This window comes from Lepus europaeus, unplaced genomic scaffold (genome assembly GCF_033115175.1).
Source record: "Lepus europaeus isolate LE1 unplaced genomic scaffold, mLepTim1.pri SCAFFOLD_29, whole genome shotgun sequence".
In the NCBI taxonomy this organism is placed as follows: domain Eukaryota; kingdom Metazoa; phylum Chordata; class Mammalia; order Lagomorpha; family Leporidae; genus Lepus; species Lepus europaeus.
In genome coordinates, this window is record NW_026909167.1 from 9,926,603 (window position 1) to 9,949,117 (window position 22,515).

Consider the following 22,515-nt stretch of genomic DNA (forward strand, 5'->3'; position numbering starts at 1 on the left):
GATTGTCAATGGTTCCCATAAATCCTGACATGGCTATTCCCCAGTCATCAGAAGTTTGAAGAAGGAACTGGATCTGTTCTCGGGTATATGGCACTACTACAACATCAGGGCCTTTTCCGAAATATTGGCGGGAAAGGAGACGAGCCTTGATGATTATTGAAGCAACCTGAGACAAATATATTGCAATTACTTTGGATGAGGAAATGAGGAGATGGACCCAGAAAAGAAGTTGACCTTTTTTATTGGGCAAGAGGGATTTTTGCCAAAAAACTCCAGTGGGCATATGTGGTGTGGCTAACACTACAAAAAGTAGGGGGAGAGTGTAAGAAATTTGTGAGACAAACTGTTGGCTAATGGCTTGCGTTACTTGGTTTAATGCATCTCCTGCGGCAGGGGTGAGCTCGCAGGGGGGAAGAGGGATCTGGGTCTCCTCGCAGAATGTCATTGAGGGGTAAAAGGACATTATTAGGCATTTTTAAATAGGGCCTGAGCCATTGAATATCTCCTAGAAGTTTTTGAAAATCATTAAGGGTATGGAGGCAATCCAAGCGGAACTGGATGTGGGGCACAAAAACCAATTCCTGTTGTAATTTTAAACCCAAACAGGTAAAGGGGTCTTGTAACTGGACCTTATCAGGAGCAATTTGTAAACCAAGGGCAAGAAAGGCTTTAGAAAGTGCTGTAAAGCAATCTTGTAAGTCTTACTTCTTTTGAGCCGCCAGTAAAATGTCATCCATATAATGTAGAATATAAATGTGCAGCCAGCGTAAATGAATTGGGTCCACAGCCTGTGCTACAAACTTTTGACAAAGGGTGGGGCTATTGGCCATCCCCTGGGGCAAAACTTTCCAATGAAATCTTTGCATCGGTCCTTGGAAATTAACACGGGGGAGACTGAAGGCAAAATAAAGCCGATCATCCGGGTGCAGAGGAATAGTGAAGAAACAGTCTTTGAGATCTATAATTATTTTGTAATGACCATTTGGGATGGCCACAGGGGTTGGGATGCCAGGTTGGAGGGCTCCCATAGGTGCCATGACCTTAATAACAGTGCACAAATGCTGTAAAAGGCGCCATTTACCAGATTTTTTCTTTATGACAAAAATGGGCATATTCCAGGGAGAATTGGAAGGCTCTAGGTGTCCAGCTGTGAGCTGCTCCTGTACAAGCGCTGTAGCGGCATTTAGCTTTTCTTGGGTAAGCGGCCACTGATCCACCCAAACAGGAGTTTGAGTGTTCCATGTGATTTTATCTGCATGGGGTACAGGAAGGCCAGTGGCCGTTACTAAAAATCTGAATATCCGAGCCCATGTCTATCTGTTTTAGAGGGGGCTGTAATAGGTTGAGTTATGCCCTGTCTCATTTTTCCAAGTCCTGTGCCAGGCACATAATCCATGCGCAGCATTTGTTGTGTGACCACAGCACTAGGGCTGCACAGGATAATTTCCATTTGGCAGAGAATGTCACATCCCCACAGGTTAACAGGCAGGCCTGGTAATACAAAAGGAGTCACAGTGCCCTGATTGCCTTCCTTATCTTTCCAGTGTAATACCCTTGAGCTGACTTGGGGGTTGTTGAACTGGCTATACCTCGCAAATCGATGAGAGATGTGGTCAGCAGCCAATGGGCAGGCCAATGATCTTGAGATATGACTGTGGCATCTGCCCCTGTATCCAAAATACCCTTGAAATCCTTTCCTTCAATAGTAAGGGTTAACACAGGCCTATTTTTTGTAATTGGCTGGACCCAATAAGCATCTGAGGAGCCCAAAGGGGTAATGCCTCAGGGCCTGGAAGAAATTGAGGATGTATTTCCAGTAATTAAAGGCAGAAGAACCAGTTGTGCTAGACGGGTGCCCTGTGGAACGACAGCTACTCCATTAATAGCGGCTGCTAGGATTTTTTTCTCCCCGGTAAAGTCACCATCAATAATACCGGGAAAAACTGGAATGCCTTTAAGCGTGGCTGATGATTGATGGAGAATAAAAGCACAGGTACCTGAAGGTAAGGGGCCCTGCACCCCTGTAGGGATAATTTGTGGGCCCTGGGTGGAATCTAATATTGTATCAGAGGCAGCACAGAGGTCCAGTCCTGCACTACCTGGGGTTGCTCATTGGAGGGAAGCGATTGCTGAGGTATTTGCTGAGCCTGAGGCTGGGAAGGGACAAACCGTACTGCCCCAGGGTTTGTCCTTTGAGATACCAGGGCCAGGGGCTGGCCCCTCTTCCAGTTTCCCGACCTTTGTTCTTTAATGAATTACCTTTTTTATCAGTTTTGGAGCCACATTTATTGGCCCAATGCCTTTTCTTTTTGCACTGGGGGCAAATCCCAGGAGGAATTTTATTTTGATTTTTAGCTTTTGGATGATTTTTGCACATGTCCCTGCTGCCCACATTTATAGCACCCTCATTTTGTTGAGCATTACCCTTCTTGTTGATTTTTGTAATGACATACCATGCAGAACGACACGTCCTGAATGTCCTGTTTTTAAATGAATTCATTTTGTTAATCTCTCATGAAAAGGACCGTCACAGAACACCTCAGCCACAGTAGCCAATTGATCCATGCCTGTGTTGTACTTATGTTTGGTAGAATTTACAGTACTGTGGGCATCACTAGGCAATCTTCAATCCATACTGAGAATTAAACATTATTAGTAATTATCACAGGCATGTTTAACATTCAGCTTGACTGTGTGTTTCCCCGGGATGAAACAGCAGTAGCAGAGGCTTGTTGTGGCTCCCTCATAAAGCCCCTAAGGACAAGGGTGGCTCATTGCCAAGATTTTAGGTAAGCAATGTGTCCCGTCCCAGATCTTGGCCAAAGAGCTGAGACAGGAAGCATGCCTACCTGTTTATCAGAAACATTCCTTTATCCTCCTCCCCGGGAACTGGCAAATCTCCCAAGGAGCAGGAGAAGGTTATCTGGCAAACAAGTTGCTTGTTTATCAGAGCCAAACCTAGATACAAGCCTCTCCATTCCAAAAATCTGTCCTTACATTTGGCCCTAAGGCTGCATCGAGGTGTAGGCATACTTAACACATCATCATAAGAATACAATACAAATTTTTCATACAAGTATACATTCAGAAATCAAACACAATAATATTTAAGGTGTTTTGAGGATAAATTGAAACATATCTGAGGGGGAATTAGCTTCTTGGGCACCCATGTCAGGGACATAAAAAACAGTACCGTAATTGTTACATTCTTTTTTTGTTTCATTTATTAAACTTTTATTTAATGAATATAAATTTCCAAAGTACAGCTTATGGGTTACAATGGCTTCCCCCCTCCCATAACTTCCCTCCCACCCACAACCCTCCCCTTTCCCGCTCCCTCTCCCCTTCCATTCACATCAAGATTCATTTTCAATTCTCTTTATATAAAGAAGATCAGTTTAGTATATATTAGGTTAAGATTTCAACAGTTTGCCCCCATATAGCAACACAAAGTGAAACATACTGTTTGAGTACTAGTTATAGCATTAAATCAAAATGTACAGCACATTAAAGACAGATATCCTACATAATATTTTTTTAAAAATTAATTAATTTTCTATGCCATTTCCAATTTAACACCAGGTTTTTTTTAAAATTTCCAATTATATTTATATACAGAATATCGATTCGGTATATAATTAGTAAAGATCTCATCAGTTTGTACCCACGCAGAAACACAAAGTGTAAAAATACTGCTTCAGTACTAGTTATAGCATCTCTGCACATTAGACAACACATTAAGGACAGATCTCACATGGGATGTAAGTACACAGTGACTCCTGCTGCTGACTTAACAATTTGACACTCCTGTTCATGGCGTCAGTAATCTCCCTAGGCTCTAGTCATGAGTTGCCAGGGCTATGGAAGCCTTTAGAGTTTGCTGACTTTGATCTTATCCCCATAGGGTTATAGTCAAAGTGGAAGTTCTCTCCTCCCTTCAGAGAAAGGTACCTCCTTCTTTGATGCCCCCGTTCTTTCCACTGGGATCTCACTAACAGAGATCTTTCATTTAGGTCTTCTTTTTTTTCTTTTCCATGGTGTCTTGGTTTTCCATGCTTACAATACTCTCATGGGCTCTTCAGCCAGATCCGAATGCCTTAAGGGCTGATTCTGAGGTCAGAGTGTTGTTTAGGACGTCTGCCATTCTATGAGTCTGCTGTGTATCCCGCTTCCCATGTTGGATCCTTCTCTCCCTTTTTGATTCTGTCAGTTAGTATTAGCAGACACTTGTCTTGTTTGTGTGATCCCTTTGACTCTTAGACCTATCAGAGCCATCAATTGTGAACTGAGATTGATCACTTGGACTAGTGAGATGGCATTGGTACATGCCACCTTGATGGGATTGTATTGGAATCCGCTGGCACATTTCTAACTCCACCATTTTGGGCAAGTCTGATTGAGCATGTCCCAAATTGTACATCTCCTCCCTCTCTTTTTCCACTCTTAAATTTAACAGGGATCACTTTTCAGTTAAAATTTAAACACCTAAGAATAATTGTGTGTTAATTATAGAGTTCAACCACTAGTAGTAGAACAACAACAACAACAACAACAGATACTAAAAAGGATAAAGTATTACATTGTACATCTAGAGTCAGCACAAGAGCTGATCAGGTCATTGTTTCTTATAGTGTCCATTTCACTTCAACAGGTTTCCCCTTTGGTGCTCAGTTGTCACTGATCAGGGAAAACAAATGATGTTTGTCTCTTTGGGACTGGCTTAATTCACTCAGCATGATGAATTCCAGATTCCTCCATCTTGTTGCAAATGACCGGGTTTCATTGTTTCTTACTGCTGTATAGCATTCTATGGAGTACATGTCCCATAATTTCTTTATCCAGTCTACTGTTGATGGGCATTTGGGTTGGTTCCAGGTCTTAGCTCTTGTGAATTGAGCTGCAATAAACATTAGTGTGCAGATGGCTTTTTTGTTTGCCAATTTAATTTCCTTTGGGTAAATTCCAAGGAGTGGGATGGCTGCGTTGTATGGTAGGGTTATATTCAGGTTTCTGAGGAATCTCCAGACTGACTTCCATAGTGGCTTAACCAGTTTGCATTCCCTCCAACAGTGGGTTAGCGTCCCTTTTTCCCCACATCCTCTCCAGCATCTGTTGTTGATAGATTTCTGAATGTGAGCCATTCTCACCGGGGTGAGGTGAAACCTCATTGTTGTTTTGATTTGCATTTGTCTGATTGCTAGTGATCTTGAACATTTTTTCATGTGTCTGTTGGCCATTTGGATTTCCTCTTTCGAAAAATGTCTATTGAGGTCCTTGGCCCATCTCTTAAGTGGGTTGTTTGTTTTGTTGTTGTGGATTTTCTTGATTTCTTTGTAGATTCTGGTTATCAACCCTTGATCTGTAGTATAGTTTGCAAATTTTTCCCATTCTGTCGGTTGCCTCTTCACTTTGCTGACTGTTTCTTTTGAAGTACAGAAACGTCTCAATTTGATGCAATCGCAATTGTTAATTTTGGTTTTGACTGCCTGTGCTACTGGGGTCTTTTCCAAGAAGTCTTTGCCTGTACCTATATCTTGCAGGGTTTTTCCAATGCGCTCTAATAATTTGATGGTTTCGGGTCATAGATTTAAGTCTTTAATCCATGTTGAGTGAATTTTTGTGTAAGGTGAAAGGTAGGGGTCTTGTTTCAAACTTCTGCACATGGAAATCCAATTTTCCCAGCACCATTTATTGAATAGACTCTCCTTATTCCAGGGATTAGTTTTGGATCTTTGATCAAATATAAGTTGGCTGTAGATGTTTGGATTGATTTCTGGTGTTTCTATTATGTTCCATTGGTCTATCCATCTGTTTCTGTACCAGTACCATGCTGTTTTGATAACAACTGCCCTGTAGTATGTCCTGAAATCTGGTATTGTGATGCCTCCGGCTTTGTTTTTGTTGTACAACATTGCTTTGGCTATTCGAGGTCTTCTGTGTCTCTATATGAATTTCAGCATCATTTTTTCCAGATCTGAGAAGAATGTCTTTGGTATCTTGATTGGTATTGCATTGAATGTATAAATTGCTTTTGGGAGAATAGACATTTTGATGATATTGATTCTTCCAGTCCATGAGCATGGAAGATTTCTCCATTTTTTTGGTATCCTCTTCTATTTCTTTCTTTAAGGTTTTGCAGTTTTCATCGTAGAGATCTTTAAAGTCCTTGGTTAAGTTTATTCCAAGGTATTTGATTGTTTTTGTAGCTATTGTGAATGGGATTGATCTTAGAAGTTCTTCCTCAGCCGTGGCATTGCCTGTGTATACAAAGGCTGTTGATTTTTGTGCATTGATTTTATATCCTGCTACTTTGCCAAACTCTTCCATGAATTCCAACAGTCTCTTAGTAGAGTTCTTTGGGTCCCCTAAATAAAGAATCATATCATCTGCAAAGAGGGACAGTTTGAGTTCTACCTTTCCAATTTGTATCCCTTTAATTTCTTTTTCTTTCCTAAGCTCTGGCTAAAACTTCGAGAACTATATTGAATAGCAGTGGTGAGAGTGGGCATCCCTGTCTGGTACCAGATCTCAGTGGAAATGCTTCCAACTTTTCCCCATTCAATAGGATGTTGGCCGTGGGTTTTTCATATATTGCTTTGATTGTATTGAGGAATGTTCCTTCCATACCCAGTTTGCTTAGAGTTTTCATCATGAAAGGGTGTTGTATTTTATCAATGCTTTCTCTGCGTCTATTGAGAGGATCATATGGTTTTTCTTCTGCAGTCTGTTAATGTGGTGTATCATGTTGATTGTTTTGTGAACATTGAACCATCCCTGCATACCAGGGATAAATCCCACTTGGACTGGGTGGATGATCTTTCTGATGTGTTGTTGCATTGTATTGGCCAGAATTTTATTGAGGATTTTTGCATCTATGTTCATCAGGGATATTGGTCTGTAATTCTCTTTCAATGCTGCATCTTGCTCCGGCTTAGGAATTAAGGTGATGGTGGCTTCATAGAAAGAATTTGGGAGGATTCCCTCTTTTTCGATTGTTTTGAATAGTTTGAGCAGAATTGGAGTTAGTTCTTCTCTAAATGTCTGGTAGAACTCAGCAGTGTATCCATCTGGTCCTGGGCTTTTCTTTTGGGATGGCCTTTATTACTGTTTCCATTTCTGTGTCAGTTTTTGGTCTGTTTAGGTTTTCCGTGTCTTCCTGGCTCAATTTAGGTAGGTTGTATGTGTCCAAGAATCTGTCCATTTCTGATAGATTTCCCGGTTTGCTGGCATACAAGTCCTTGTAGTAATTTCTGATGATTCTTTTTATTTCTGTGGTGTCTGTTGTTACGTTTCCATTTTCATCTCTGATTTTATTAATTTGGGTCTTTTCTCTTCTTTTTTTAGTTATGTGGGCCAATAGGGTGTCAATTTTGTTTATTTTTTCAAAAACCCAGCTCCTCGTTTGGCTGATTTTTTGTAATGTTTTTTTGGATTCAATCCTGTTGATTTCTTCTTTGATTTTAATTTTTCTCTTCTCCTACTGGGTTTGGGTTTGGTTTGCTGCAGATTTTCTAGATCCTTGAGATGACTTGAAAGCTCATCTATTTGGTGCCTTTCCAATTTCTTGATGTAGGCACCTATTGATATAAACTTTCCTCTTAACACTGCTTTTGTTGTATCCCATAGGTTTTGGTATGTTGTGCTTTTATCCTCATTTACTTCCAGAAAATTTTTGATTTCTCTTTTAATTTCTTCTATGACCCATTGTTCATTCAGGAGCATGTTGTTCAATCTCCATGTGTTTGCATATGCTCTAGGGATTCCCGAGTTGCTAATTTCCAACTTCATTCCTTTGTGGTCTGAGAAGCTGCATGGTATGATTCTAATTCTTTTGAATTTGCTGAAACTTGCTTTATGGCCTATTATGTGGTCAATCCTAGAGAAGGTTCCATGTACTGCTGAGAAGAATGTAAATTCTTTCTGTGTAGGATGAAATGTTCTGTAGATATCTGTTAGATCCATTTGGGCTATAGTGTCATTTAAATCTACTGTCTCCTTGTTGATCTTCTGTCCTGTTGATCTGTCTATCTCTGAGAGTGGAGTATTGAAGTCCCCCAGAACTATTGTATTGGTGTCTAAGTCTCCCTTTAAGTCCCTTAACAAGTCTTTTAAATAAACTGGTGCCCTGTAATTAGGTGCATATACATTGATAATAGTTATATCTTCCTGTTGAATGGATCCCTTAATCATTAAATAGTGCCCCTCTTTGTCTCTCCTAACAGTTTTTGTGGTAAAGTTTATGTTGTCCGATAAAAGATGGCTATGCCCACTCTTTTTTTCATTTCTGTTGGCATGGTATATCTTTTTCCAGCCTTTCACTTTCATTCTGTATGTATCTTTGTTGGAAAAATGAGTTTCTTGTAAGCAGCAAAAAGATGGGTTTTGTTCCTTAACCCAATCAGCCAATCGGTGTCTTTTGACTGGACAGTTCAGGTCATTAACATTCAATGTGACTATTGAAGAGGAGTAACTTTGCCCTGTCATTTGCCAAAGATATTTTCTAATATATGGTTTGAGATTCCTGTGATCTTTTGCTGTGAGGTTTCCTTCCTTTACCTTCTTTCATATTGGTGACCATGTTTCTGTGTTTCTGTATGTAACACATCTTTAAGCATCTTTTGCAGGGCTGGATAAGTGGAGACAAATTCTTTCAATTTCTGTTTGCTGTGAAAGGTCTTTATTCCACCTTCATTCACAAATGAGAGCTTTGCAGGATATAGTATTCTGGGCTGGCAGTTTTTCTCTCTTTGTACCTGGGCTATATCTCGCCATTCTCTCCTAGCTTGTAGGGTTTCTGATGAGAAGTCTGCTGTGAGTCTAATTGGAGATCCTCTGAAATTAATCTGGCGTTTCTCTCTTGCACATTTTAGGATCTTTTCTTTATGTTTCACTGTGGTGAGTTTGATTACGACGTGTCGTGGTGAGGATCTCTTTTGGTCATGTTTATTAGGGGTTCTATAAGCTTCCTGTACTAGGATGTCTCTGTCCTTCTCCAAACCTGGGAAATTTTCTGTTAGTATCTCACTAAAAAGACCTTCTAATCTTTCTCCCTCTCCATGCCTTCAGGAACTCCTAGAACCCAAATGTTGGGTTTTTTAATAGTATCCTGTAGATTCCTGACAGTATTTTTTAGATTTCTGATTTCTTCTTTTCTTTGGTTTGCCTGTTTCCTTTCCTGTTCTCTGTCTTCTAATTCCAATATTCTCTCTTCTGCTTCACCCATTCTGTTTTTAAGGCTCTCTAATGTGTTTGCCATTTGATCTATTGAGTTCTTCATTTCATTATGGTTTCTTGTCACTATCACAGTTTCATGTTCTAGTAGTTGTTTCATTTCATTTTGATTCCTCCTTAATATTTCATTTTCAAGAGAGAGATTTTCTATCTTGTCCATTAAGGATTTCTGTAGTTCAAGAATTTATTTTTGAGAACTTCTTAATGTTCTTATCAATATTTTGAGATCTGCTTCTTGCATTTCCTCTATCTCTTCATCTTCATAATCTTGAATTGGGGTGTCTTGTTCATTTGGGGGCATCATAGTGTCTTCCTTGCTCTTGTTACCTCGGCTTCTACGTTTGTTGTTTGGCATGTTGGAGATAATTTATGTGTTTTTTTTTTTTTGCTGTTGTGTTTTTTTTCTCGTTATACTATGCCTCTAAGTGGGTTGTCTGCTTTGATGGATCCTTAGAGGCTGTGATGGGTGTGGCCAGAGAGCTCTGCTTGATTCTTCAGGTTTAAGGCTGTGCAAAAAGTGACTCACCCACCCAGATTGTTCTCTCCCTTGCTCCTTGCTTGATCTTTTTTTTTTTTTTTACTCAGTTGGGAAGTAATTCCACACAGCTGAGTGGAATTGAGGGTAGTTGAAATCTGGCCTCTGTGAGTATTCGTTTGATCTACCCCTTCCATTCCCGTGCTGGCGAGATTCTGCGGCTCGGCTCCCATGGCTTGGCTTCCACACGGTGGGCTCCCTGTAGGTCCTCTGTGTCATTTCCACTATATCCAGAAGCGTTTCCTCTGCCATTTTTTTCTTGAGTCTTTTCCTGAGGCTACAGTAATTCCACTTTTATGAAACTATATTTTCCCAGACACGTCCTCACTATCCACCATCTTGGCTCTGCACCCCCGTAATTGTTACATTCTTGCAGGTGTGTGGAATCTTAACCATTTGTGGAATATTTGGATTTACATTTTTTTTTGTAAAGCAAACCAAGCATAATCTGCCTAAGCATTCCTATCAATAATAAGGGTAGAGTTAGTACATAATACAAAAACAGAATGGGCAGTCCAGACACTTTCTCACCACAATTCCTCATTTCTTTTTTTTTTTTTTGACAGGCAGAGTAGATAGTGAGAGAGAGAGAGACAGAGAGAAAGATCTTCCTTTTTGCCATTGGTTCACTCTCCAATGGCCCCTGCGGCCAGCGCATCTCTCTGATCTGAAGCCAGGAGCCAGGTGCTTATCCTGGTCTCCCACGTGGGTGCAGGGCCCAAGCACTTGGGCCATCATCCACTGCCTTCCCGGGCCATAGCAGAGAGCTGGCCTGGAAGAGGGGCAACCGGGATAGAATCCGGCACCCCAACCAGGACTAGAACCCGGTGTGCTGGCGCCGCAAGGTGGAGGATTAACCTGTTAAGCCATGGCGCCGGCCTCACAATTCCTCATTTCACATAGTAATATTTACTTTACAAAGGTAACATTTACTTCAACTGAAATCATGAAAATCCTTTAAACAATTTTCAACTCTTTGCCACTTGACCTCGTCAATTGTTCCTTCCTTGGGGAACCAGGGACACAATTTTTCTACATATTCAAAAAATGCCTTTAGATCCTTATTTTTAACCCGAACTCCTTGTGTCTTGAGGGCCTCCCTGAGACCCGAAATGAACATTTCCCATGACGATAATGCCTGTCCCATGGCCATCACTTACCTTGCGCCATCTTCACTCCGCAGCATCGACCAATGCTAATGATCTTGGGTGGGCAGTTCTGAGCCCAGTCACACAATCACTTGGATCCAAGTTTTCCTCCTGGAAGGCGGCATTCCTCCAATCTTACAGGCACTCGATCTCCAAGGGCCGCACTCGAGCCCCACGTTGGGCGCCAGTTGTCCTGCCCTGCGGGACGTCAACTAGGGCCAAGTACCTAGAATGGGGAATGAAAGGGACAGGAGACACAAAGATGACAGCAAGTCAAGTCCTGATCAAGCTGTGTATTTATTTTTTTTAACCACACACTTATATATCGTAAAGGCAGGATGTTGGGCGGGGGAAGGAGGGTAGTTTACCTTGTAGCTGCAATGCCTGTGCAAGCAGAGGGAGGTCACAAGGTTATCTTGCAGCTGCAATGCTTGTGCAGGTGGGGGAATGGTCATAAAGTCTTTAGACACAGGGTGGCGTTATCAGTACTTTCTGGCCTGGGCTGCTTGGCTCTACTTCAGTAGTTTTCCGCTAAGAGGCCACATGTTGCATGGTCCCTGACAGTTTCTAAAGCAAAGGACGTTTCTTCCAAGGGCCATCTGTATATCTATACCATTATTCACAGGCCATACAAAATTATCAATGTAATATTTAGCCCGGGGGCCAGCACTGTGGTGTAGTGGGTAAAGCCACTGCCTGAAGTGCTAACATCCTATATGGTCACTGGTTTAAGTCTTGGCTGCTCCACTCTGACTCAGCTCTCTGTTATGACCTGGGAAAGCAGTAAAAGATGATCCAAATCCCTGGGCCCCTGCACCTGCTCAGGAGACCCAAAAGAAGCTCCTGGCTTCTGACATTGGATTAGCCCAGCTCCTACCATTGTGGCCATGTGGGGAGTAAAACAGTGGATCTGAGACCTCTCTCTCTCTCTCTCTCTCTCTCTCTCTCTTGCTTTCTCTCCCTCCCTCTGCCTTTCAAATAAATAAATAAATCTTTAAAAAAAAGATTTAGCCTGCTATAGGTTTATTGAATTTCAAATCCCATTTGCAGTTGCCTTAGCAGGGTCAGACCAGATGATTTCATGGGCTTTTTATGGCCTACACTATGGATGTTCCCTACTCCTGCTAAAGGGACATTTTTTAGATCCAGCCTGCTAGTACACACTTGTTGAATGTCATGATTATTCACATATATGTGTCCCAGAGAGGTCTCATGGCATGATGAGTGGACCATCTTCTACTGCTTTCCCAGGCAATAGCAGAGAGCTGGATCAGAAGTGGAGCAGCTGGGACTCAAAGCTGTGCCCATATGGGATGCTGGCACTGCAGGCAGTGGCTTCACCTGCTATGCCACAGTGCCAGCCCACTTTTATATAATTTCTATGACATTTATATCAATAACATATCCATGTTAATATAACAACATTTAGCATGATTTTGTATAACAGAACTTTATATAAAATCCAAAGAGACAAAGTAGCTATTATCTCTATAAGATGAGATGCATATCCTTTGACATATCCAAGGGTACAGCTAGAAATATCAAGGTCAAAATGCTTAGAACCTTGATCCTGAGAAATTCTATCAAGAATGCAAAAAGGGCTTCACATGTTTGGTCAAAACTTCTCTTGTCGTGAGCTGTATGGAATCCTCTCTGGATTTGGGGGACCAAAAATTGGGAATTTCTTACACCCAGGGGGCTGAAGCTCATGGCTCTAAAGGCAATCACCATGCTGAAAAATGACTATATTGACTCCTCAGTTACTAGTCTCTACTGTGGACAACATATTGATTGTCAGAGTGCTTTGCTTGCACACTAGAGTTTCTCACCTGATTTCACTCAGATATAAAAGCTGTAGGAAATCATGGGAGTAGCCATTAGGAGCTTAGGTCTCCAGACATCACCAGTCACTGGGTTCCACATTCCCCTTCCTTCCCACAACTAAGTTCAGCTAAGCCAAAGAGAAAGGGTAGCTCTTTGTATTTCCTTTCTGAAAACATCAATGCTAAAAACATTTAAGTGAAGTCTTTAAAAATTTCAAGTTGGATGGGCCGGCACCATGGCTCACTTGGTTAATCCTCTGTCTGCGGTGCTGGCATCCCCTATGGGCACCAGGTTCTAGTCCCAGCTGCTCCCCTTCCAGTCCAGCTCTGCTGTGGCCCGGGAGGGCAGTAGAGGATGGCCCAAGTGCTTGGGCCCCTGAACCCACAAGGGAGATCAGGAAGAAGCATCTGGCTCCTGGCTTCAGATTGGTGCAGCTCCGGCCATGGTGACCATTTGGGGAGTGAACCAACAGAAGGAAGACCTTTCTCTCTGCCTCTCTCTCTCTCACTGTCTATAACTCTACCTGTCAAATAAAAAAGAAAAGAAAAGAAAAGAAATTTCAAGTTGGAGAGAACATTTATCCAAGGTCTATGATCTAGATAGCTGATTATTTTTAGCATCTTTGAGTAAGAATTGTTAATGAGCTTTTAATCTTAGATCACCAAAATGTTCCAAGTTTCAGTGAAGCACCACAGAATTCAAAGGAAATTTCATCAATCTCTTCCTAGCAGTTTATTTCCTGACAGTCACCTCCCAATAAAAGCAGCCAAAAGAACTTCTAAGATCACAGACACACATTAATGGAGCCACATTCTAAGTCCATATTTATAAATTAGCTTTTAAATGGTCAGGGATTGGGGTAGTAATCTTAAATCTTCAAGCACGGGTCCATAAAACAAAACAAGACAAGCTGTGTGCCAAGAAAGAGGAGACAGAGCATGGAGCCACAGGCAGTCCATGTTTATTCAGAAGGTTGATTCACTCCAAGGCATGGCAGAGTGATCCCAGCAAACACAGCAAAGAGAGAACCCCCTGTCTTACAGGCTAGTGCTTTATATAGCACAAAGTGGTAAGAAGGAGCTTGGAGGTCTGAGCGAAAGCAGGGCTGCTGAGATAGAGAAGTGCTTGGGCTAGATTTAAAGGTCCTTTGAGGTCACAGTGTGAGCTGGGAGGGGTTTGGGCTGAGGCTGGACTCTGAGGCTGAGTGCTGAGATAGAGAGAGACAGCTTGGGAGGAGTGGGGGAGATCTCAGGCTGATAGCAGAGTTTTCACATAGTGCTGTGCCCAAAAGTTGAGGCAGGGCAAGGCTGGTCAATGCGGGTTGGTGGGGGGAGAGGCTGTATTAGCAAGTCAGAGAAATGGGGGACTGCTTGTTGTGTAGGTGAGAGATCAACATGGACATAAGGGTTTTTGTCCTTTCTCCATCAATGTGTATGACAAAGTCAGAATAAAGCAGATTTTGGTGGGAAATTTCTGATATAAATTCTATAATAACAATTTAGCCAATCACAATCTTTTGCAGTTCGGATAGATTTCTGTGGGTGATCCCATGGGACTGCCTGCCCTGTCCATGTGGGAGGTTGAGAGGGCATGGTGCGCTATCCCAGGAGGGACCCCACAGCCTGGCTGCTGGCAGGTGGCAGGAGCTCCAGACCCATTTCCTCCATCCCCTCTTCCTGTTGGAAGCCTTGTGGCTATGCTTTTGTGGTTCATAAACAGAGAGCTGATAAGCAACTCCCAGACGTGGGCTGGTTGCACAAAGGAGCCCAGGGGCCTATGTGTCCTACGTGACCTATAAGTCAATTAGTTAGAGGCCTTTTGGCATGTTGCCCCTTCTGCTCTATAGACTTGCTGTTGCCACCCAAGGTTTTTTTCTTCCCCTCTTAGCCTATAAATTCTGAGCCTGATTGCTAATAAACAGACAGGCTCATCAGGCCTGTCTCCAGTGTTTCTTGTGGAGAGATGCTGTTGCTCTTCCATCCCGACAGCTGAGGGTCTCACACAAAAAGACCACAGATGTCAGTCTTTCGATAATGGGATTCATGTTTGGCTGCCTTTCAGCTGGGAACCTGAGGAAATGTCTAGCAATGGTAAATGCCATAGGAGTTGTCAGAGACCTAGTAGAGAAAATGATGTGCACCACCAAAGGCAAAATCCAGCTCTAATGACAGAACTCCAAATCCTCAATATGGAGCCACACATTTAGCATCTTTCAAGTCAGCAAGGAGTACTTACATTTTGCAAGAACTCTCAGTCAAGTCTCAAGCTATGTGCATGCCTATATTTGTTTTAAGCAAATATCATTTGTTGAGCCATTTGTAGGAAAGACAAGCAGAATATTAGCCACATTAGGGCCTTTATTCACAAGTTCCAACATCATTACTACCATCAATTCAGATTTAAGAAGAGGTCAATTGCTAACCTTGGGTGTGCATCTTGGGGAAGGAGCAAAAGAGATGCAGTGTTTCCTATCTCTTTGCTCATTTTCTAGCCTGCAAACCTTTCTTCTTCTCTAGTAGCCCCAGGTAAGAAATCAGCCTGCTTCACTTGCTCACAGGTCCTTATTGAAAATCCCTTGGCCCACTCTCCCTCTGTCTGACCCTCACTCATATCAGGCATGTGAGTGAACACATGGGACAGCACCCAACATTGCACATTTGATTGTCATTATGACCCACAACCTGCATACATTAACCAGAATCTCATCTGGTGGTCTCTCAGCATCACCCACCCAGGTTCTTGCACTCAACTCAGGCTCATCTAAGTTCAGAGGTGCATAAGGGGAAGGAGTAGTCAGGAGGCCACGCTGCCTTTCAGGGCTACCCCTGCCACATCACCTTCTGAATATATTGTTGCTATGGCAGCTTTCCAACCTTGAGCCCAGTGCTTCACACTTCCTCTGACTGTAGGTCTACACACATCCCTTGGCCTCATCTGGCAGTCCAGGAGCAGACTCGCTCCATGCATACTGCAGTGCTGGCCAGGCAGAGGCAGGATTAGCTCAAACCACTGCCACCAGTCATCCCTGATGTGTCAACAGCGGCAGCCAGTACCATGAGGCCACAGCTCACAGCAAATCTGTGACCATCCTTCTCTGTGGGCAGATGTGTGATGCGGCAAGCCTCCTAGTCTTCTGCTGGGTCCTTTGACCAATGGGCTCTAGAGGGGCAGGACTTTTCCTCCCCAAATGTTTTCTACACAGTCAAGACAGTGCCTGCCCAACTCTGGTCTTAGGGGATTTGTCATTGTTAGAGCACGTACTCAGGGGTGGGAGACTGGGCACTTCTGAAGTGTGAACAGGATTTTTTTTTCTGCTTTGTAAGGAGGACTCTATGGTTGAGCATGACCAAAGTCCTCTGCCTCAGTTTTCTCCCCTTCAAGTATACCCATAAGGTGAGAATAGATTCATGAGTCTTCCATTTACATGATACCTCAAGATTCTGTTCATTCAGCCATGCACATTCACATGTGCCCTGTGATGTGGGGCTATGGGAGGTCTGGTGGCTTGAGAGGTTTATGCTAAGAAGACAAGGCCAGAAAAGAGCCTTCCTATGAAAGAGGGAATCTCAGGGTTAAAAAGATTCTGGCTTCAAATGTGGGGAGCTCCCACAGTCCCCTCAGCCAAAGCCAGAGATGATTTTCTCTTTCTTGGTTATGCCTCTCTGCAAAGACATGGGCACTGGGATAGAAGTTGGGAGATCCCAGCCTAGTCCAGATTAATGATTGCTTTGACAGCCTGCCAGTCAAGATTCATGTGCTGATCCCAGCTTTAGTTACCAAGCTTCTACCTACCATCTGCCTATTTTCATTTCATACAATGTTGTCATTTCTGGGCTCTGCTACCTCTGAGATCTGACTGTTTTTTTTTTTAAAGATTTATTTATTTATTTATTTATTTGAAAGTCAGTTACACAGAGATAGAAGGAGAGGCAGAGAGAGAAGAGGTCTTCCATACACTGGTTCACTTCACAGTTGGTGGCTGCAATAGCCAGAGCTGCACTGCTTAGAACCCAGGAGCCAGGAGATTCCTCCAGGTCTTCCCATGAGGGTGCAGGGGCCCAAGGGCTTGTGCCATCTGCTTTCCCAATCCACAGCAGAGAGCTGGATCAGAAGTGGAGCAGCTGGGAGTTGAACCAGTGCCCATATGGGATGCTGGCACTGTTGGGGGTGGCTTTACCCTCTACACCACAATGCCAGCCCTAAGATCTGACCTTAACCTGGTGGTTCCTGCCTGATGGGCATGGCATCCACAAATGATGTAGGTGATTGTATTGTGCACCTACAATTTTTGTCACATTGTTTTTAATTATCTATGTCCTTGTCATCCATACACCAGGACTGAAATTGCCTTTAGGGTAATCATGATATTCACATTATTTGTGTTGCATCAATTATACCCAGAAGAGTACCAGGCATAATACAGACAAGTCATCCCTGTCTCCATTCATCCTCGGCTCCTCATTCCCACAGTGCTAGGGGCTCTTGCTCTTCTCCTCCTCCTCCACCCCTCCCTCTGCACAGCTACCACCACCATGAGACCCTCACACACTATGCTCCTATACTCCCTCTAACCCCATATGCTCTCCTATTCCAGTGGATCCAAACAGGATGACATATAAAGTGTGGAGGTTTAGTTGTACTCATGAAACAAAGCTACAGTGCTCCACTATCACTAAGTGAATTGTGGATGTTGGACTTGAAAGCTCTGATTGTTGTGCTCAGTTCTATGGTCCTAGAACAAGTGAGAGCATGGCAGAAATTAAGGAAATGCCTGCCTGCATATCACATTCAGTTAGGAGCCACAGAGCTCTGCAGCATTGTTGTTGGAGCCCTTTCCATTTATTCACTGCTCAAACCTATTGCTTTCTTTTCTGCTTTGTGTCCATCCACTCATATCAGAGTAGCCAGGACAGAGTGAGTTTTTATGAGTCAGGATGGTGAGCCAGTGGCTAGACACTTTACTTGGACTTTATAATGTGCATTTTGGCTATTCCAGGAAATTGTTTTTTTAAAGATTTATTTATTGATTTTAAATAGTTACACAGAGAGAGAAGGAGAGGAAGAAAGAGAGGGAAAGGTCCTCCATCCGTTGGTTCATTCCCAATTGGCTGCAATGGCCAGAGCTGTGTCAATCTGAAGCCAGGAGTCAGGAGCCTCTTGCAGGTCTCCCACATGGGTGCAGGGGCCCAAGGCCTTGGGCCATCTTCTACTGCTTTCCCAGGCCATAGCAGAGAGCTGGATCAGAAGTGGAGCAGCCAGGACTTGAACCAATGCTGGCACTGCAGGTGGCAGCTTTACCCACTATGCCATAGTGCCGGCCCCTCTCTAGGGAAATTTTTTTTTTTAAATTTCTTTCCTGCTTAATTGTGCTTTAGTTACCTAAAGTTGGTGAATATATAAATTGTGAATTAGTGAGGTATGCCAAATTTAGCTTTGAATTATATGATTTTATTGGTTTTGTAACTTAACTTTTTTTAATAAATATTGACCATTACTACTCTTTTTTAAAAATATTTATTTATTCATTTATTTATTTATTTGAAAATCAGAGTTACACAGAGAGAGGGGAGGCACAGAGAGAGAGAGAGAGAGAGAGAGAGAGCTCTTCTATCTGATGGTTCACTCTCCAATTGGCCACAATGGCCAGAGGTGTGCTGATTCAAAGCCAGCAGCCAGGAGCTTCCTCCAGGTCTCCCATGTGGGTGCAGGGGACCAAGTATCCTCTACTGCTTTCCCAGGCCATAGCAGAGAGCTGGATTGAAAGTGGAGCAGCCGGGTTTCAAACAGGGGCCCATATGGGATGCCGGTACTTCAGGCCTGGGTGTTAACTTGCTGCGCCACAGCGCCAGCCCCTGAATTTTACTTTTTTATTTAGACCTCTCTTATAGACATGGATTATGTCTTCTAGTTTCTAAGTAACTGCATCATAATGAGGACCATTGTAGATTGTAACAGTTAAAAATATTTGGCTTGATGATCAACATAAGGCTTATAGATAGTAGCTACCCATGAGATTGTGTCTTGGATTTAGGGGAAGTTTATAAGTCAGTTGGAGGTAGCCTTTTATTACTGATGAACATGAATGTACTGAGAACTCCTTGTCCATTAGATAATAAAATCCAAATGAAGATTTACACATGAGTTCCCTCCTGCCTTCATCTACCACTGAAATCCTGTTGTTTCTGCCTTTTGGATCTCCCTGTAATCTGTTGCCTCTTCTTCATTCCTACTACCACCATACCTTGGTTCAGATCCTACTAAATTACCATTGATATACTTTTTAATTGACCCCTCTGCTTTTTGTTTTTCTTACCTTTGTATCAAAAGCCTCTCAGTTCATCCCAACCTTTTTCTGATTGCTCAGGTTCTCTTATTCCAATATCTAGGAAAATCATGTGGCTGGTAGTTCTTTCAACACACCACACAAAAGAATGCTCAGTAAATGCTTACTAAATAGTGAATGGAAAGCCTTACAAAGCTAGGGTGAACATTTAACCTGCTTGGCCCTGGATGGTTTCTGTTTATATATTTCAGCCCTGTGTCATCATTAACATGTCTTTTTTATTATCAAAGTTGTCTCTGAGCAACAAATTATACATTCATCTAATTGTGTCTGTTATCAAATAGATATCTATTTCATTGTCTCCTCAACTAGGTAGTTATTGGGGATCAGAAATTGTATTTGTTTAATTTTTATAGCCTCATTTATTCATTAAACTAAAAGAATGAATATCAAGATGCTGAGTTTTAATGTCAAAGCAAACATGTTTCTTGCCCTCCTGAATTTTCAATCTGGCAAGAAAAAGCAGTCTACACAAAGACATAATAAACATTAGTGTGAAATGAATGGATACATTTAAGCATTCCTAATACAGCAATTCTAATCCCCTGAATTATAATTGACAGAAGTAACCACAAACAGAACTCCATGTCATCCTGCTTCCATTTACATTTCTACTTAAAATCTTAAAAACCAAACACCACACATATACCTAAGAATGCATAATATTTATATGCTATCTTGATATTAAACATGAGAAAAATAACCATACAGCAATAGCAAGTTTGAACCTCCTTTCTTTTTTAGATAAGTTATAATCCTATGTGTTTCTCTACAGTGAAGATTGTAGTGAGGATTGTAGACACTCTTCCTCTTCCTCACTTTTTATTTTAGAGATGAGAAATCTGGGGTTTTAGAAACTCAGTCCCAAGATAAAAGAAATATTTCTTTTTTTAAAGAAGATTTTTTTTTTAATTTGAAAGGCTGAGTTACAGAGAGGCAGAGGCAGAGAGAGAAAGTCTTCCATCCACTTGTTCACTCCCCAAATGGCTACAATAGCCATAGTTAAGCTGATCCAAAGCCAGGAGCCAGGAAATTCTGGGTCTCTGATGTGGATGCAGGGTCCCAGGCATTTGGGCCATCTTCTGCTTTCCCAGGCTAGAGCAGAAAGCTGGATTGGAAGTGGAGCAGCAGAGACTTGAACCAGCCCCCATATAGAATGTCGGTGCTGAAGGAGGAGGCTTAGCCCATTATGCCACAGTGCTGGTCCCAAAAGATTTCTTAAACCAATATTTCACTTTGGTTGGCCTTTAACCTAGACATTTTTACCATACTTCCATGGGCATCTAATCTCTTTCCACCTCAGCTTTCTCTTTGTAAATTGAGAATACTGTCTCCAGAATTAATCTGAAGTATAATTGATACAAAGTAAGGCATTTACTCTGGTAATCTGGCCCCTAGAAGATACTTGGCAATGTTAGTCCTGTATCCAGTTCTCTCTCTCTTTTTTTTTTTTTCTTTCTTTCTTTGTTTTTTGTACTTGGTGAATTAGAGGGTGGTGTAAAATACTTTGAAAAGAACCACAAATAAAAGACACAAATAAAAATTGTATTCTCAAATCTAGATGTTAAACTATGCCGTGTGCACCTGTGCTAAGAGTTACATTGAAATCCTTGTCATTCATTAGTTGAGAGAAGCTGTCCAGGTATAAAGCAGCAGGGGGATTTTTCTGAGAAACAGCATGTGTGAGGGAACTGTGATTTGGGATTCAGCAGTAGTGGCTGTTACTTCTTAAAGATTTTGTTCAAGAAAGGAAGAACAGCACCTGACCCTCGAGAGATTTGGGGTGGGAAGGAAGGGAAGGAGGGATGTAAACAAAAGCAAAAGCTCTGGTTCCCAGCCTGTCTCCACCCACCCCACACTGCAGCCCTAGGAGAGGGCCAGTAAGTCTATCCAGGAATGCCCTGGCCTGGACTCCATTTCCCAGAGTCACCCGGTGCTCTAACTTTTCCTGCTCAGAACGCCTGTGCATGTGAATGTGGGAGAACGTGCTCATGCGCGTTCCTTACCACGTGGCTTGGGGTTGGGAACAGAAGTTCATTTACTGATCTGAGAGGGCCCTGAGAGGCCGCGCTGCTCCTTCTCCCACATTCACTGGGGAGTCTTGCTCTGCAAGTACAATTGGAGGCGGTTCGGGAGCACGCACCCCTGACCTGCCACCCTCTGCTTCTGTGCCTCTGCATCTGCCACCCGTGGGTCCCAAGTTCCAGCGACTTCTCCTGTCCCACACTCTCCGCTTTGCTCCCTGTGTGTCCTGAAGAGGACATGCTCCCAAGATTTTCCACGGCAAGTATGGAGACCAGGAAGGGACATCTATGCGTGTGTGGGAGAGGGGTGGGTGCGATGGCGGGTGGCGGCTCTCAGACCTCGATCACTTGCTTCTCAGTGATCCTGGGAGCTTCTCCGGCAGAGTCAAGGCTGGGGCCCAGGTGTTGTGTCTCCCAGAGCCACTTCCTAGTCTCCCGACGCATGGCCGGTCCCACGGCTGCCTCGCTCAAATTCTCCTTAAAGTACACTGGACGAGGAACAAGCAGGGCAGTTGAGAGCATGGCGAAGGAAGGATTCCCATTTAAATAAGCCCAGTTCTCACTTTGGGTGGGTCAGAGAATGCCTTGTGGCTGGGCCTCAGGCTATATCCCCTGGTATTTCCAGCTGGGCGGGGCTCGGTGGCCCTCAGCCGGAGCCTGAGGCAGTGGAGAGGTGGAGATGGAAGATCAGAGTAGGATCTGGCTCATGGCCCCCATGCTGGACCCCGGGGACACATTTGACAGCTGGGGCGCTATGTGTTTGGCTGACTTTCCCAGCAGCACGTGAAGCTTGTGCAGTAGCTTTGTGGAGTGATCTCTCTTCTGTGTATAATTAACAGACTCTTTTTTAATCTGGAGCTTGAGGCCATGGAAACGTAGCTGATTTATTTTCCTGCTTTTCAATTTCTGTCTTCAACCCTTCTTTCTTATGTTATTAGGGATGTCAACTTTTATTACCTGCTGCCAATCCCTTTGTAAAGTGAGAAGTGAACTGAAATTAATGCAAGTCTACCATGTGAGTTAATAATGAGCTACTTCAATCTGGATTTTCATAGTGGAGAGCTACAAAAACATAAATACAGAAAAGTATCAATTTTTTTTTTGTCTAGTTCTTTACAGTCACTCAATGCTCCACCAAGTTGATTATCTTACAGTCCATATGGTTTTAATTAAGAGGGCCAGTTACTTTTTTTTTTTAATTTGACAGGCACAGTTAGAGAGAGAGGAAGGTCTTCCTTCCATTGGTTAACCCCCCCCCAATGTCCACTATGGTTGGCGCACTGTGCTGATCCGAAGCCAGGAGCCAGGTGCTTCCTCCTGGTCTCACACGTGGGTGCAGGGGCCCAAGCACTTGGGCCACAGCAGAGAGCTGGACTGGAAGAGGAGCAACTGGGACAGAATCTGGTGTGC